At 46.4% G+C, this 15,057-nt stretch overlaps 1 non-coding gene across 1 annotated transcript; it reads left to right on the forward strand.

Moving 5' to 3' along the window:
* The first annotated feature begins 919 nt into the window (after window positions 1–919).
* Window positions 920–1,022, forward strand: LOC112629504. Its single transcript, XR_003120616.1, has one exon. It is a non-coding gene; the product is annotated as a U6 spliceosomal RNA (small nuclear RNA).
* Window positions 1,023–15,057: the final 14,035 nt, after the last annotated feature.

The raw sequence follows: 15,057 nt of genomic DNA on the forward strand, positions 1-15,057 counted from the left end.
CCTTCCTTCCTTCCTTCCTTCCTTCCTTCCTTCCTTCCTTCCTTCCTTCCCTCCTTCCTTCATCTCTTAACAATCAGCTATTGATCTAGAACCACACTAGGTGCTAGGACTGCAGATGGTGTCCCAGTCTGGTGGGTAAGACGTGCCTGTAAATTTCAGTCAGGGCTATTTTGGTTGTAATAAATAGAAACCCATTCAAAAAATGCAAGTGAAAAGGAGTTTTCTTGAAAGGGATTAGGGAATCTGATGGAGTTAGTTGAGGAAGCACAGGTAGGGCCTCCCGCGAACTGTCCTCATCTTTGCTGCCTCTCTGAGCTCCACCCACCTCTGCAAACCAGATCACACGTTGTTTCTGCTCCCCTAACTTCTGGGTGACTTTGACTCCACAGGGTGTCAACTGGGTCAGACCGAGACTCCTGGAGACCACGTAAGTCCAGTGCATTCTTTCTTACCAATTCACTAAACTCGGTGGCCTCTTAGGTGAAACTATTGAGAGAACTTAACCCCATCAGCTCACTTGAGTCAGACTTCCTGTCCCATCAGGGTGGCCAGGACAGGCCAGGTAGTGGGGACAGGGGAAGGGTCTTACAGCTTACCCTTTGGAGAAGCAAGTTCTGAGAAGAGAGTTATGGGCAGGGCAGACAATGAAACCTGTTTCCTGCTGGAAATAATTGCAAATCTGGCCTAAGGGGAAAATGGATTCGAAAAACCATTGAAAATAATAATAGTGACCATTTATCAAGACGTTATGTATCAGACACAGGAAAGTGTTTTTTATGCATTTACCTCTTTTAACCCTCAGAAGTCGTTATTATTATCCCCATTTGCCCATTTTACAGATGAGGAAGCTGAGATGTAGGAGGTTAGATAAGGTTGCCTGGGGTCGGGTGGTGGAGGTGGCAGCAGCAGGCACAAAATTGTCACTTTGGCAGCACATATACCAAACTTGGAATAATGCAGAGAAGCTTAGCATGGTCCTATGCAAGGATGACACACAGATTCGTGAAGTATTCCATATATTTTTTAAATGTTCTTAAAAAAAATTCTTGGCCATGCGTGGGGGCTTACGCCTGTAATCCCAGCACTTTGGGAGGCCAAGGCAGGTGGATCATGAGCTCAGGAGTTTGAGACCAGCCTGGCCAACATGGTGAAACCCCATATCTACTAAAAATACAAAAGTTAGCCAGGTGTGGGCATGCCTGTAATCCCAGCTACTCCAGAGGCTGAGGCAGGAGAAGTGTTTGAATCTGGGAGGCCGAGATTGCAATAAGCCAAGATCGCAGCACTGCACTCCAGCCTAGGTGACAGAGCAAAACCCCCCATTTTAAAAAAAAAAAAAAAAATTATTGTCTCTGAGCCACGTGCCTGAGTCCTGTGCTTGGCAGCTTCTGCTGAGAGCAGAAGCCAGCGATCAGGCCATTTTCTCCCCCACAACCTCGAGGAATGCTCTCCAGACAGGCGTTTGCCTTTCCTGTGGCTGCAGAGATCACCGGCCACCTTTGGCAGGTCCTCTCTCTTCCTTTCCCTCCTTTTGTTTAAGGATTTCAGGCGCACGGACTTGGGGGACTGATGTCCCCTATTTGATGGCTTGCTGTCACCACCCATCTGGACTTGAATCCTCTTTTGAGATTATCGTGGTTGTGTCTTTCGCCTTTCTCTAGGTCTAATCCTAGTCCCCTCCCCCACAGGCATCCACTCCAGGGTAAACATCACAGGTTTCTTCCAATTTCCTTTGTGTGTTGATCATTTGTGTATGTCATGTTTGGAAAGTGTATGTTTGGAAAGTGTTAGGGGTTTATTTTTCAGAGGGGATGTTATTTTTAATTTTTTAAGGTCATAAATAACACTGTTTCTTTTCTTTTCTTTTTTTTTTTTTTTTTACTTTTAAATAAACTTTATATTTTAGAATAGAATTGGAATTCCAGAGATGTTGTAAAGATACTGCAGGGAGTTCCTAGATGCCTCTTCTCACTTCTGCCTATTAACATATAGTAGGGTACATGTGTCACAATTGATGAACCAATATTGATATATTATTAGTAACTTGTCTATACTTTTTCAGATTTCCTTAGTTTTCTTGTTGTTGCTGTCATTGTTTTCTGAGACGGGTCTCACTTTGTCACCCAGGCTGGAGTTCAGTGGCACAGTCATGGCTCACTGCAGCCTCCACCTCCCCGGACTCAGGTGATCCCCCCCACCTCAGCCTCCCGAATAGATGGGACTGCAGGTTTGAGCCACCACGAATGGTTATTTATTTTTTATTTTTTTGGTAGAGATGGAGTTTTGCCATGTTGGCCAGGCTAGCCTAGAACTCCTGGGCTCAGGAGATCCCCTGCCTGCCTTGGCCTCCCACAGTACTGGGATTACAGGTGTTGAGCCAGGACACCTGGTCTTATTTCCTTCGTTTGAACCTGACGTCCTTGTTCTGTTCTAGGATCTCATCTAGGAGACATTACATCTACTCTTGAGGCTCCTCTGCTGGGACAGTTCCTCAGGCTTTCCTTATTTTTTGATGATCTTGACAGTTTTGAGGAGTACTGGTCAGGTGTTTTGTAGAATGTTTCTCAGCTGGGATTTGTCTGGTGATTCTTTCATGGTTAGACTGGGATTATGGGTTTGTGAAAGGGAGACCACAGAGGGGCAGTGCTATTTTCATTACATCATATTGAGGCTCCCCTTGGCTGGCGGTTACATCACTCCTGTCTCTGCCTCTGTGGTCACACACCTTCTTCTCTTCTCTCTGTCAAATCACCCTGTATCTCTCTTCTAAGGATACTTGCACTGGATTTACGGCCTACCCGGGTAATTCAGGATGATCTCATCTCAAGGTCTTTAACTCAACCTTCTACAAAGACCCTTTTTTCCAAATAAGATCACACTGACAGATTCCAGGAATTTGGATGTGGACTTCCTTCTTTTTTTTGAGACAATGTCTCACTCTGTTGCCCATGCTGGAGTGCAGTGGTGCCATCTCGGCTCACTGTAACCTCTGCCTCTGGGTTCAAATGATTCTCATGCCTCAGCCTCCAGAATAGCTGGGATTACAGGCATGTGCCACTACGCCTGGCTAATTTTTGTATTTTTAGTAGAGACAAGGTTTCACCATGTTGGCCTGGATGGTCTTGAACCCCTGGCCTCCAGCGATCTGCCTGCCTTGGCCTCCCAAAGTGCTGGGATTACAGGCATGAGCCACCACACCTGGCCTGGACTTACCTTTTTGAGGGCCACCATTCAAACCACTATACCCACATGTGAATTTTATCTTTCATGAATTGTGCTTTTGGTGTATCTTAAAACTCATCACTAAACCTAAGGCCATGCATATTTTCTCCGGTTTTCTTGTAAAAGTTTCATAGTTTTACATTTTACATTTAGATTTGTGATTCATTTTGAGTACATTTTTGTGTAAGGTGTAAGGTCTGTGGCTAGGTTCTTTTTTTTTTTCATATGAATATCTCTTTGATCCAGCCCTTTTTGTTGGAAAGACAATTCTCTCTTCATTGAATTGCCTTTGTGCCTTTGTGAAAAATCAGTTGAATACAGTTGGTCTATTATTTGTGTTCTCTTCTGTTCCATGGATCTATGTTTCTATTCTCTCACCAATTTCAGCAATCTCGATTGTTGTAGTCTTATAGTAAGTCTTAAATTGGGTAATGTGAGTCCTTTGTTGTTCTTCAGTATTGTGCTGGCTATTCTAGGTTCTTTGCCTTTCTATATAGATTTAAGTCAGTTTGTTGATACCTACAAAATAGCTTGCTGAGCTTTTGATTAGGAATCTGTATCAAGTTGGGAAGAACTGACATTTTACCAATATTGAGTCATCCAATCTATGAACATTCCAGTCCAATCTTCACTTATGTTTTATTTTTATTTTTTGAGACGGAGTTCCACTCTGTCGCCCAGGAAGGAATGTAGTGGCATTATCTCACTGCAACCTCTGCCTCCCAGGTTCAAACGATTCTCCTGCCTCAGCCACCACGCCTGGCCACTTTTACTTTCTTTACATAAATCTAAGTTTCTGACTGTTATCATCTTCCTTCTGCCTGAATAATTTCTTCTGCTTTTTTTTTTTGTTTGTTTGTTTTGATACGGAGTCTTACTCTATCACCCAGGCTGGAGTACCGTGGCACAATCTTGACTCACTGCAACCTTCACCTCCCAGGTTCAAGCGATTCTCCTGCCTCAACCTTCCAAGTAGCTGGGACTACAGGTGCACGCCACCACGCCTGGCTAATTTTTTGTATGTTTTTAGTAGAGACAGGGTTTCCCCATGTTAGCCAGGATGGTCTCGATCTCCTGACCTCTTGATCCACCCGCCTCAGCCTCCCAAAGTGCTGGGATTACAGGCGTGAACCACCATGCCCAGCCTCATTCATTCACTTTAAATGTTTCTCCTCCTCTTTGCATAGTTTTATGTCAGCTGCAACTCTTAACTTTGTTCTTCTATGAGTTTGGTATTTCCTACATCTATCCTTCTCCAGCTTCTTTTAATATATTTTCTTTGTCTTTGTTTTTCTGTGGTTTATTTATTTATTTTTGGAGGGTCATGGTCTGGAGAGAGACAGGTAGCAGTACTTTTTTACAAAACTTTATTTTATTTCAGTAGTTTTTGGGGAACAGGTGGTTTTTGGTTACATGACAAGTAACCAAAATCTCAAAATTGAGATTTTGGTGCACTCATCACTCAAGCAGTGTACACTGTACCCAAAGTGTAGTCTTTTATCCCTTACCCCCTCCCACCCTTCCCCATGAGTCCCCAAAGTTCATTAATCATTCTTATGCCTTTGCATCTTCATAGCTTAGTTTTAACTTGTAAGCAAGAACATATGATGTTTGGTTTTCCATTCCTGAGTTACTTCACTTAGAATAATGGTCTCCAATTCCATCCAGGTTACTGTGAATGCCATTATTTTGTTCTTTTTTATGGCTGAGTGGTATTCCATTACACACACACACACATACACACACACACATATCTCCCATGGAATATATGGAATGTATATCCTACCCAGTAATGGGATTTCTGAATCAAATGGTAGTTCTACTTTCAGTTTTTTCTGTAGGTCAAATATGATGTACCTAGGTGTTTTTTGTTTTGTGTTTGTTGGTTTGTGTATTTATTCTGCTTGGTGTTTTCTAAGCTTCCTGGATCTGCAATTTGGAAAATAGTAGCCATTATTAGCTCAAATACTTCCGCTCCATTTTCTCTTTGTTGTCCTGCATTTCAGTTATGCATATACTATACTTTTTGATATTGTCTCACAATTCCCAGATTCTCTGTTCTGTTTTTGTCATTATTTTTCTTTCCCTTTGCGTTTCAGTTTAGGAAGCTTCTACTGACTGATATTCAAGGTCCTTGATTCTTTGACCATGTTTACTCTGTTGATGACCCCATCAGAGGCATTCTTCATTTCTGTTATAGCGTTCTTAACTTCTAGGATTTTTTTTTTTTTTGATACTTAGAATTTCAACTCTGCTTACATTATCCATGTGTTCTTGTATATTGCCTACTTTATTCACTAGGGATGTTGCATATTAATCATAATTATTTTAAATTATCTGTCTGATATACAACACTTGTGTCATATCCGAGTCTGGTTCTGATGATTGATTTGCCTCTTCAGATTGTATTTTTTTTCTTGCTTTTTGGTATGCCTTGTAATTTTCTGTTGAAAGCTGGATTTGTTGTATTGGGTAATAGGAACTGAGGTAAAGAGGTTTTTAGTGTGGAGATTTGTGTTAATTCGTCTAGGAGTTGGGTTGTGTTTAATTTTTAATCTAGCTGTGTGATCCAGAGTCTTTAAATTCCTCTAGTGTCCTTGTTTTCATCTCCTCTTGACATCGGGCTTCCCTAAGGACTCCTCCTCAGAAAAAGTCTGTGCCTTGCAGCTCTTTCTGTTGTTATATTGGACTCTTCGTGTGGTGGCTTTGCTATTCGTTAGCTTTGTGACTTTGAGCATGTTTCTTCACTAAGTCTCTTTCCTCACATATAAAATAAGAACAATATTCTCTTATAGAACTGTGTTGAGGATTAAGTGGAATATTAAATTAAAACACTGAGCACTGTGCCTGATATAGACTAGATTCTTGATTGAATCAATGGGCCTGTTTGGCTCAAAGTCACTAATTGCTACTTGTTTCATTGGCTAGTGACACAGAGTATTGCTTTTCCTCCCTCAACCATGTAGTGAGAATCAGAACTCATTTCTCCTCATCCCAGTGGCTCAGCAGTATGGATGTTGCAATAGGCAAGTTGTTAAAAATAAATGAACGGTGCCTCCCAGGTACCCCAGATGCTTTAAGCAGCACCTAATGACATATTTAAGTGTAGAAACTGCCGGAACCATCTCCCTCTCTTGAGAAAATAATGACCTCTCTAATTGCACACTGACCCAAGATACATTCTCCCAAGTAAATAATACACTGTTCAGAAGCATCCTAATTAGGTATTTACCACAGAGATGTCAATGGCTTCATCTTGCTCCCCAGGGAAGTATTAAGCATCATATCAGGGCTGATAGAACTGAAAAACAAACTGGCCTCAAGAAAAACTGTGTCAGTGAGTTTCCATGAGAAGATAGAGAGGTGGGGCTCCAGGAAGGAGAAACAATTGGCCGACCCTAGGATTAGGCGGCCTCTCTACATGCATAGAGGCAGCTTCTCTCAAAGACAGCCAGGAGTCAGATGGACAGGCAGGACCCCTTGCCCCATCCTCTTAAATTAGGAGTTGAGACTGTGTGGCGGATGCCTATTGCCCAAGCTCAGATTGCTGAAACAACAGCTGGCCTAGGAGCTGGGGTTCCAACCATTAGGAATCGCTTGCTTGCTGGAGGTGGTGGTGGGGTGAAGGGTTCTCTCTGTGTCCTTCTTCCAGTTCTCACTGTCCCCTGGTAACCAGCAGCTCCTAGAGGGAAAGGGAGCTTCAGACAGCCTTGGCTGAGGAAGAGAAAGTGACCTGGTGGCCTCCCCTTCTTTCTTCTCTCTCCCTCCGTCTCTTCTCTTTCACTTCTCACTGTCCCATTTCCCATTCTTCCTTCCTCTCCCCTTCTTCTCTCACTTATTTTCTTCCTCTCCCACCTCAGTTCCCACCTCTCTTCTTCTGTCTTTCCCTGTGTCCTCCTTCTGCCTCCCTTCCTCCTCCAGAGGAAGGGGGAAAATCCACTCCATCTTCTCACTAGAAGTTTGCAGGAGAGCTCAGTCCTGGAGCTTTGCTCTTTCATGTTTGGGCATCATCCACTGAGCCTCAGGGTGGAAGTCATAGAACCCTCCCGGTTGAAGACCTCTGTGGATACACTGTGAAGTACATGGGCTGCGCTTGGGATCTACCTGCAGATTACACACTCAGATGGGGAGGACTCTTCTCAGCACAGAGGGACAGCAGCAGACACAGTCAATGAAGGGGGCTGAGGAGCACCTGGATCTCCTTCTCATCTTGGCTGGTTCTGCAGTGGTCCAAAGAATATGCCCCTTTATCTTCATCCACAAAGCCCTTCTTGTCTAGCACAGAAAGGTGCTACCTGCATGGACAGAGTCAAAGGGACCTCAAAGGTTGCCTAGTCCTGGAATTCTGGGTTCTATGGACTGGGGGGTTGTATTAGTCTATTGGGGCTGCCATCACAAAACCCCACAAGCTTGGGGGCTTAAATAACAGAAATGTTTTTTCTCACAGTTCTGAAGGCTGGAAGTCCAAGATCAAGGTGTCATCAGGATTGGTTCCTTGTGAGGCCTCTCTCTTCGGCTTGCAGGCGGCTGCCTTTTCTCTGTCTTCACATGGTCTTCCCTCTGTGCCTGAGTCCTAATCTGCTTTTCTTATAAGGACACCAGTCATATTGGATTAGGGCCCACTAGATGCCTCATTTTACCTGAGTCATCTCTTTAAAGGTCCTAACTCCAAATACAGTCATATGCAGAGGTACTGAGGGTTACAGCTTCAACACGTGAATTTTGGAGAGGACATAGTTCATGGATGAAACTGGGGGGTAAGAGGCCAGGCACAGTGGCTCACACCTGTAATCCCAGTGCTTTGGGAGGCCAGGGAGGGTGGATCACCTGAAATCAGAAGTTCGAGACCAGCCTGACCAACGTGGTAAAACCCTGTCTCTACCAAAAATACAAAATTAGCTGGGCGTGGTGGTGCACACCTGTAATCCGAGCTACTTGGGAGGCTGAGGCAGGAGAATTGCTAGAACCCAGAAGGTGGAGGTTGCAGTGAACTGAAAGATTATGCCATTGCATTCCAGCCTGGGTGACAAGTGGGAAAATCTGTCTCAAAAAAAAAAAAAAAAAAAAAAAAAAAGAAATTGGGGGGAAATGGAAAGGGAACAATTATATTTTTATTTTCACTAACTTTCAACTGAAGTGTAGCATTTCCTTCCTTGCTTGTAGCCAGCAAGCTATAGCAGCATCAGGAGCTCCTATGACATTGCTGTTAATAGAAACCACAAACATTTCATATCAATTACGGTTGTCACAGACATCTTGAAATATTGTTTACTCTCACAACTACTTTAAAATTACAGTTATTATACCCATCGCTCAGGCTTGTTTTTAATTGCATTTATTAGGGAGTACATATATTGCCACATAACAAATTTCTTTTTACACTATGTTTATAATTGTATTACAGTTGGTTTCCCTTGTAAATCCTATTTCATCTCATGCATTTCAAAACACTGTTTGGAGAAGAAATCCATAAGCCTCATCAAACTGTCAAAGGGATCCAATAGCACACAAAAGAACCCTAGACCTAGTTTCAACTGTCTTTTTTTTTTTTTTTTTTAAACAATGAAGGAGAATGGGGTCCAGGGAGGGCAACTTACTTGTCCGTGGTCACACAACTAGTTATGAAATGTTTGGGACTAGAGTTTAGGTCTTAGGATTCCTTGTCCACAGCTTGACCCACTGTATCACATCTGCTAGCTATTCTTCTACAAGGAAGACTGAAATATAAAACTATTAGCCATGATACGAATTTTCTAAATGCCTTCAGATTCCTAGAGATGCTTTATGTTCCCCAAAAGTCCACCCTTCTGGGTTAGCCTTCCATTTAACAGCCAACTAGCCCAATCGTCCTGAGAGATGGGAGCTGAAGGCCAGCCTTTACCTCCACTCCAGACCTACTAGTGGATATCTTGGAGGAAGGTTTACAGGGCCCAAAAGTGGGTCCTGGGTTTCCTTCATCAGCCCATCCAGTGCAGTGACTAACTCACCCTGGTTTGCCTGGGACTTTCCCCAGTGTTGGCACTGAAAGTCCCATGTCTTGGGAAACCCCTCGGTTCTGGGCACACAGGTGTCAGGCCCCTTTCCACTCAGCCTCTTGCCTGGACAGCTGCTCTACTCAGGGGTACCTCTCGCCATCTCATCCTGGACTGGCGGGGCTGCTCCCTCCTGGCCCACCCTGTGGGGTTCTCAGAGCCAGGCTGAAACCAGGCTGCCTCTTGCTTCACAATCTCTCTGAAGCCTTGGGAATTAGATTGTGGGAAGGAGAACAAGGTCATGTCTGAGGGTGGATATCCAGGCTCCTGGTTGCCCGGGACCTTCATCCACAGGCTGGCTCTCTCTCCTCAGCCCCCACCTGCTACTTTTGGGTGTGGGTCAACCTCTGGGGGGGGGGGCCTGGCAATCTGTGCACTACAAGCCCCCCAGAGGGGTTTCAGAGGGGCTGTCTGTGCCCCTCCCCAGTGCCATTTACAGATCACCGCAAGCATCCCCGGCCACTGCAAGTGCCAGCTGTTAATCCATCACAGCTACGCCCTTCTCTGGAGAATCTCCCTGTCCCAGGAACCCGGCTCACCTGGGAGAGCACTTCCTACCAGCACCTCCATAGCTCTTGGCCAATGGCTGGTATTGATACAAAGAGTCCCCCGCTTTGCACCTGGCCGTGAGGCCGGCTCTGGGGCACAGTGCAGGAGCCTGAGCTCCTGGGGGCTTAGCCTGACACTCATCCCCAGTTGAGTCCATGCTCTCAGGTAGGCTGTCCCTCCCCTTTCCTGCCCGCCTCACCTTCCTTCTCCTGAGACCGCCCCCGTAAATTGCTTGAACAAGAAACCCTGTCTCTGGCTCTACTTCTAGGCACCAAAGTCAGAGGTTTCTCCGAGGAAGGAAAGCTTGAACGGGACTGCTGCGATTTCCTCCTGAATAGTCTCCCTGCCTCCTCTTTCTCTCCACTCCCTGCTATCCAGAGTAATTTGTCCAAAATGAAAATCGAATCATGCTCCATCCTACCTTCATCTCTATGAGGCATCCCACTCACTGCCCATGGCATACAAGACTCCTTTTATGGCTTATAAAGTTTTTGGGCTCTGACCCCAGCTGATTTTCCAGTCCCAGCTCCCCACACTTTCCCCAGGAACCCCACATCCCAGATGTACAAGACCATCAGTGTCCAACCCGACCGTGCTGGCACACACCCCCAGGCCTGTACACATTTAATTTCCTCTGCATTTTCTGGTTGTGGGCTTGTATTGATCCCTGTACCCAACTGTAGCAGGTGAGGACTGAGGAGAGAGAGCCAGCCCATGTATGAGGGTCCTGGGCACCCAGGAGCCTGGAAATCCACTCTCAGACATGACCTTGTTCTCTTTCCTACAATCTAATTCCCAAGTCTTCAGAGAGATTGTGAAACAAGAGGCAGCCTGGTTTCAGCCGGGCTCTGAGAACCCCACAGGGTGGGTCAGGAGGGAGCAGCCTGGACCGGCCAGGATGAGGAAAGGCAGAGGAAATCCCACTGGGTGTGCCCAGCGACTGGAATCACTTTTCAGTGGCATGGGGAGTGAGATGTGGGGACACTTAACTGGCTGAGGAGTGAATGAAGGTGGAGGTGCTGTAGAAGGGAATGTAGAAGCCATTTTATGAATCTGGGCTATGGAAGACAGCCAGGCACTCATCTGGTCCCCCACCCCACCGCTCAAGGTTCTCATTGGAGCCAGGAGCATGGTGTTGTCAGGCAGGACATCTGGCCACAGCTGGCTTCAGGCTGGTGCATCAACTGACACAGAACTATCTGGACCTAGGGAGACTCTAACAGTCACCTCCACCTCATGTGCCCCCAGCTTTAACCACCTGAGCTACCTGTCAGCACAGGTGGTGATGACACAGAGAGAAATCTATATACAGATGCGTGGATACAGCACATTCCTAACATTCTCAGCCTCACGCCTCGGCGGAGTATCAGCAGAACAATTTTTATACATACCTGGACAGAGGGTGATCATTTAATACGGCTGACATTATTTGAAAATGCATTTTTCACTTGCGGAGAGGCAAGTGTGCTCTCCGAGGCAGTTTTTTGCAACACTTTAAAGAGATGGCCCAATCAATCACTTCTGATTCCTTGGCTGTTTATTGGAGACATCAATCACGATGAACACTCTTGGCGTTAATGGGAATGTCATCAGCACTTCTGTAGGATTCTCCCTGCGACTCAGCTTTAAATAACAAGATTATTATTTTTGACATGTTATTCAAGCTGGCATTTTTTCCCCCTCTATTGCTTCATATCTGGGAGACCCTCGCCTTGAAAGCACTTGTCCTTCTGGTCCACGACAGGAGGGGCAGTTGGCCTCAGATTTGGGAGGTAGAACGAGGCCAAGATGACTACCCAGACTAATTAGGGGTTGGGCTTAATTACAGGGGTTCTAAAATTTTGCAGAGGCTGCAGAACGCCTCTCCTGATGTGGAATAATGATCTTCTTCCCCAGGCCGGGGGTAGCTGTGGGCTTGGGCTTCCCTGGGGACCTGACAAGTTGTGGGGTATTCCGAGGAACAATATGTGGGTGCAGTACTGGTAATATTTGCGATCTGTGAACGGGGCCTTTTTAAATCATAAAAAGGATGTAAAAATATCACCTGACATTTAGGACGTTTACCTCCCAGGGGTTATTCTCTGATCAGGAAAATCTATGAATCAAAAGAGCAAGCGTATGTGTCCCAGCCCAATCCCTGAATGAGCATTCCCCGAGGACTAATGAGACTAGGGGCTCAACCAACAGGGCAGGAATGAATGAGCCAATGGCTGAGGGGTGGGCGGCTTTAGGAGTGGGTTGGGCTGGGGAGCACGGAACAGGAGAGAATGTGGGGCCCTGAGCTGGGGTGTGGGACAGGGACCCTAAGCGTGGCAGAGTCTGTTTTCAGTCTCCAGCACCATAATTTTGTCTCGTCCACCTTGACTTTGACCTTTGGTTCAAGACCTCTTCCAAGACAGCCGTCCCTGTCAACCCTTCACTATGGCTGGCCTGTCTGGCCAGTTCCAGGATTCCTGGGCTGCCGTTATGTTTCTCCTGTGGCTCATTCCCCTGGGAACCACTGGGTGAAGTGCATCTGTGCTGTGGGGAGGGCAGTTGGGCAAGGAGACGCCCAAGATTCCAACTGACGTCTTGTGGTCTCGGCTACAAGATCCTGAGAGGATGGGAGCCATGGTGTTGACGGTGTGGTTGGGATGACAGCATCCGCTGGGTCTTCCTCATTTGCACCATCTCCCATCCTCATTGCCACTTCCAGGGAATCCTTCTGGAACCACCTTCTCTAGCCCCTGGTTCCTGAAGCCCTTCATTTATACTTGCAGCAGCACCACCTCCATGAAGACTTCCTGCTCCCCCCGACCGTGTCCTCTGGCCTCCTCCCCCATTTTGTCTGGCCCTCTCTTTAGCCCAAATCACAGTGAGCAGAATTTCTCAAAACAAGGTCCATGGACAACAACAGAACCACCTGAGGTGGTTGCTGGAAATGCAGATTCCCAGGACCCTGTTCATACCTATCTAAATCTCAGGGGTGGGGCTCAGGGATCACCCAAGACAGGTGATTCTTATCTTTCTTAGGCTCAGGCGAATTGCAGCAACAGGCTTAAGGCTACAGTCAGCTGTTGGCATAACCGTCTCTTGCCCTAATTTCCCCCACCCCGGAACAAATCAGTCTAACAACTGTCTCTCCAGTGTCTACAGTGCGCCAGGAACTGTGGTAGATTCTTGAAGACAGCCTGGGGGTAGGGAGACCAGGATGGACTCGGGAAACCAGAGGGCAGATGAGAGGTGAGGAGGCTGGGGAGGGCGGGGTTGGATCTGGAAGTGCTTGGATTTGAGGTCAAAGCCAAGCATGGCCCCTAAAGGGTCTGGGAAAAGGCTCCACAGAGCCTGGGGTTGGGGAGGGGCAGGTCCGAGGGCTGTTTCTTGGTTGGCAGCCCTGATGTGCAACAGCACTTCCCTCTCGCAAGCGTCTGGGCTCCTCCACTCCAGGGCCAGAGGACATTGGTGCTGTGCTAGAAGAGGGTGGTGGCCTGACCAGAGGAGGTGGTCAGGAACCCCCACCCCAAGCCCGATTAGGTCAAGAAGGCTGGTCTTCAGACTAGGAAAGGGAGGGAACAGGACAGGAGAGTTCAGATTCCTGAGAGCTGTCACAGGAGAGAAGGTTCAACCTTTCATCCTCAAAGCAGCACATTCTAGATTGTTATTCCAGGTTACAAAGGAGACAGCCTTCCATTCTGTCTAAGAATTATTTATTTATTTATTTATTTATTTATTTATTTATTTATTTATTTATTTTTTAGATGGATTCTTGCTCTGTTGCCCAGGCTGGAGTGCAGAGGCACAATCTCAGCTCACTACAACCTCCGCCTCCTGGGTTCAAGTGATTCTCTTGCCTTAGCCTCCTGAGTAGATGGGATTACAGGCACCCACCACCATGCCGGCTAATTTTTGTATTTTTAGTAGAGATGGGGTTTCACCATGTTGGCCAGGCTGGTCTCAAACTCCTGGCCTCAGGTGATCCACCTGCCTCAACTTCCCAAAGTGTTGGGATTACAGGCATGAGCCACCACACTCAACCAAGAAATAATTTTTAAATAAGAGTTACATAAAGATGGAACCAGAAATGTGGAACAGCTGTATGTTTTTGCATTTTATCCAACAAATATATAACACTTACTCTGTGGTTGGCACTATTCCAAGCACTTTACAAATATTTATTCATTTAACCCTCATAAAAACCCTGTGAAGTAGGAACTCCTGTTTATCCCTATAGCATGGAGGAAACACATGAATCCTGAAGGCCTTTGATGAACATATTCATTCATCCCCTCACTTGTTCCCTCACGTATGGTTTATTCATTCATTCACATAAATTCCACCCAGTCACTGGGATGTAAGGAGCATTGTTAAGGTGCTTGGGCAGAGCCTGCAGTTCAGGGCATGATGACCACCTGATGGGGACATTTGAGAGGGAACTTGGGCATTTGGTGAGGTGTTGGACTAGAAGATGCATGGGGTGGCATCTGAACCTGAGGTTGTGCTCCTGAGAATCTGAGGTGCATGGTGGGACACCCCAGGGGACAGAGATGGCTTGAGGGAGAGCCTGGACCTTCTGCAGAGCAAGCTCCTGGTGTGGTGGGTGACAAACTCTTCTTTCTCCCCTGGCCCACTACTGATACCACCTGCCTCTTCCATGATGGCTAAAACCAGGGTTCAGGCCTGGCTCCTCCCCTCCTTCCTGAGCAAAGCACCCTAAGTAAAGCCTAGGGTTGGCTGGTGCTGTTTTAACCAAAACCGTAAGAAGACGACATAGCCAACTTGCTGCATGCTTTTTGGCATGCACTCTGCCTTTTCTAACTCCAGTTACCTCATCTGAAAATAAGGAGAGTAGACCAGAAGTCCCTTCAGCTCTAATGGTCAGGGCTGTGTGGAACTGCAGGCTGCTAAGTGTATGTGGGGGCACACTGGAATCACCCAGGTGAGGGGTCTGGATTCATAGGCTTAGTCTAGGCTCTCCCCAGAGTCTCCTTCTTCTCCTTCCTGCTGTCTGATGCCAGATCAATGCTCCTATAGGGTGGACTCCCTCCCATCCCAAATTCTCTGCTGGTCCTGAGGTCATCTATGGCTCTGTTAACTTGCCTATACATTTGTGGGCCACCTGCTGTGGTCTCCTTTGCTCTCTGTCTGTATTAGTCAGGGTTCTCCAGAGAAATAGAACCAACTGGATATATGTACATACAGAAGAGGAGATTCATGGGGAATTGGTTTATGTGATTATGGAGGCCAAGAAGTCTCACAATCTGCAGTTGGCAAGCTA

The sequence above is a fragment of the Theropithecus gelada genome, chromosome 7b (genome assembly GCF_003255815.1).
Source record: "Theropithecus gelada isolate Dixy chromosome 7b, Tgel_1.0, whole genome shotgun sequence".
Lineage (NCBI taxonomy): Eukaryota > Metazoa > Chordata > Mammalia > Primates > Cercopithecidae > Theropithecus > Theropithecus gelada.